Source organism: Rousettus aegyptiacus, unplaced genomic scaffold (assembly GCF_014176215.1).
Source record: "Rousettus aegyptiacus isolate mRouAeg1 unplaced genomic scaffold, mRouAeg1.p scaffold_m13_p_11, whole genome shotgun sequence".
NCBI lineage: Eukaryota > Metazoa > Chordata > Mammalia > Chiroptera > Pteropodidae > Rousettus > Rousettus aegyptiacus.
This window is the reverse complement of record NW_023416286.1, coordinates 40,258,830-40,262,330: the sequence shown is the minus strand read 5'-3', so window position 1 is coordinate 40,262,330 and position 3,501 is coordinate 40,258,830. Positions and strand designations below refer to the sequence as shown.

General features: G+C 32.1%; 1 pseudogene; it reads left to right on the top strand.

The window, feature by feature from the left end:
• The first annotated feature begins 329 nt into the window (after positions 1 to 329).
• Positions 330 to 447, top strand: LOC118609688 (annotated as a pseudogene).
• Positions 448 to 3,501: the final 3,054 nt, after the last annotated feature.

The window sequence follows — 3,501 nt, the reverse complement described above, 5'->3', positions numbered from 1 at the left end:
GAAAATATGCGCTAAAAAACAACCGAGATTCAATTAATTTATTTAACAGATATTGTTTAATGATTATTGTGTATTTTACATACTCATATTATGGTATCTGAATGTGGTTTTTAGTTTTACCCCTGTCATTATAGAAAAGAAACAACAAGACAGCAAAACAAAAAAATTAAAGAGAAGCTAAATAAAACGAGAATAAAGCATTTAATTACTATTCTTCTATAGTAGGATATTATGATGTGAAGGCATAAACAAAAAAAGAGATGTAATCTAAAGCAAAGAAATAATGCAATCTATTAGGAATATAACAAGTGGGAGTAATTAGAAGTGGAGTCTATGGCCATGCCACCCTGAACAAGCCTGATCCCATCTGATCTTGGAAGCTAAGTAGGGTCAGGCTGGTTAGCACTTGGATGGGAGACCACCTAGGAAGACCAAGTGCTGTAGGCATAAAAAATAAATAAATAAATAAATAAATAACCAAAATAAAAAATAAGAGAGTGTAAGTTGACAAGGTTCTTGCAATCTGTGAGGTCCACCAACGTGTTTGCCTTGCCAAATGAATGAATGAATGAATGAATAAATAAATAAATAACTAGTGATTGGAAGTGGAAGAATAAAAAAATATTCAAATATTCCATGGAAAATTTTTATAAAACAAATTTGAAAAGACAGATTTATCATTTGTATACAAGTGGTTGGTAAAATTGCAGAAAAAGAACTAAAGCCCAAGAGCATAATTTTCAGAAAATTTCTCAGATGGACATCCTCTATCTTGGAGAAGGGCTGATTACTTGCCATCAACAGAAATATGAAGTCACCCATCAAAAGGGCTGCATCTACAGATAAGGTGGTAACATAGATAAATCCATTGCATGAATGCACAGAGGTTATATTACAATTAGGCCAAAATACCCAAATATATATAATAAACGAAACTTTGAAACCAAATATTCTAAGGGTATACTAACATGAAGAAAGGTACAATTAGTTTTTCTCTTTTTGGATGAGAAACAGAGGCTCAGAGGGATCAAAACTTGCCGAACATTACATAGCTATTAAGTGGTAAAATCAGAATTCAAATTCAAACTCAGACACATTTGTAAACAATGCTATACTGATGACTTGCAATTTTGTGTTAAACTGTAATTTTTAAAAAAGTAATATATTTTATATATTACTTTTTTTGTCTTATAATTTTGCTGAAAGCATAACAAGGAGTAGCCAGATTTGATTCTCTGATGGTAAAAAATGCCTTACCTCACCCAAATGAACAATACTCTCCTCTCCACCTATAGGGTCAAGTGCATTAAACATGCTCTGACATAAGACTATCTATTTTTCCTACTTATGTTATCTTGAAATAAACTTCTGAGAATTGACTTTAAGCTCAACATTTCAAACTTTTTTCTATTAAAGAAACAATTTTCCAAGTGTCAACAAAGGGCTATATTCTCTAAAATAATTCTGAAAAAGATACTTAGCCTATAATAGTAAAGAGGAAGTTTTAAATCTATGCACTATAATACTGTGTCCAGTGTTATGTAGTTTTCTTTTGTAGGTTCAAAATTAGAAAATATTTTCCTTTTTAGAAGTACTGATTCTTAAAAATAACCAAATAAATAAGTTTCTTGGTTCAGTGATACCAAATTTAGTTCATTTTTACAAATGAGAGGAATGGAAAACAATGACAAATTTGACTCCTATTAATTTGGAACATTTTCCTTAGTAATAGTAAACATCATGTGTATTTGTCAGGGTTCTCCAGAGAAACAGAACTGATTAAGACGTACATATAGATACAGATATAAAGAGATACATCTCCCTATACATGTCTCCTATGTATATGAGAGAAAGGAGAGTGAGAGAGGTTTATTTTAAGGAATTGGCTCACATGTCTAAGAGTAGGGGGTGGCTGGCAAATCCAAAATTTTTTAGGGCAAGCTGGCAGGCTGGAGACCGAGGGCAGAGTTGATCTTGCAGCTTAAGTGTGAAGGCAGATATCAGTCAGAGTGCCCTCATTCTTCTTAAACCTCAGTTGTTTTGTTTTCTTTTAAGACTTTTAACTAGTCAGATAAAGCTCACCTAGATTATGAAGAGTAATCTGCTTTACTCGAAGCCTACCAATTTAAATGTTAATCTCATCTAAAAAAATAATTCCACTTAAACATCTAAACTAGTGTTTGAGCAAACAGCTGGGTGCCGTGGACTAGCCAAGTTAACATATAAAATTAACCATCGCACAACGAAAACATTTCTTCTAAGCATTCTTTTTCTTTTTCTTCTATTTTTGGCAAAGAGACACAGACCTCTTGTATCTCAATCTAGAGCCAGTAAATAAACATTAAAAAGGTAATATTTGATTTCACAATTTATTTCTATCATGTATGGAAAGGTACATTTGTCAGTTACATACCTCTCATTTTGGATAGCCAGAGAGAATATCGTTACTCAAAGTAGAAGAGAATAAGAGTCTCATGTTCCACTCAAATGTTGCATTCTATGCCAGCTTTGGTGTTTCTGTGTGGGACTGATCACTTTATAATAAAGATTTGTGGGTTACTATAGAAACAGAACATGGAAGAGGTCCAAGATGGATGAATCTTGTGCTAAATATCATGGGAGAGTGGTATGTGCCATTATGGGACTTGAAAAAGTTGAATTATTGAGGAGTTACAAGGCTTTTGAAAATGAATTCACCTGACACATTGAATTGGAAGTATTAAGATAGATGACAGACTCATATTCCAGTAAATCACATGACTTGCATCAATTTATTGTATCAGTTAAAAAGTTTAAGGGGAAAAGAAAAATAAGCTAAAGAAAATTTATCTCTGGTAAAACTGAGTGTAGAGAACCTTTGGTTATTTATACTGCAAACTGTCAAAGAAGCTTTAAAAGCTTTATATGTGTTGGCATTTCTGTTTAAATTTGAATGTCAACACAATCAGTAGCTTAGATTTTGGACAGCATTCTGTAGTCCGAAAACAAAACAAAATAAATAAAACAGAAATAAAGGAGCAGGGATGCATGAATAAAAAGTGATAAAGGTAAGAGGGGAATTAAGGAATATCCATAGTTTAATATAAGATTATCTGGGTGATATTAAATGGAGAAATAAAACTGCAACAATTCTGTATGGCAGAGAGTTTGGTTCGATTAATACAAAAAGCAAGATTGTGTGGATTTTTCTAATATACAGGTAATATTTTTTTTAATTAAATAATAAATACATTTACATATGGACTGATATACCTATTTATTACCTACCATCTATTTGACATCATCCTAGGTACCTAAAAATACAATTAATAAACAAAGTAGGCAATCTTAGAACTTGTATATTTGTAAGAGTAGATAAAAATAAGCCATAAATATAATAAATTATATAGTAAATTAGAAGGTCATCAGCCCTATGGAATAATGAAAAAAAATTCATTAGGAATGCAGAGATTGGGAGCACCTAAGTGGGGTCAGAGGGAGGGCTGGTTGCATAGGCAGACC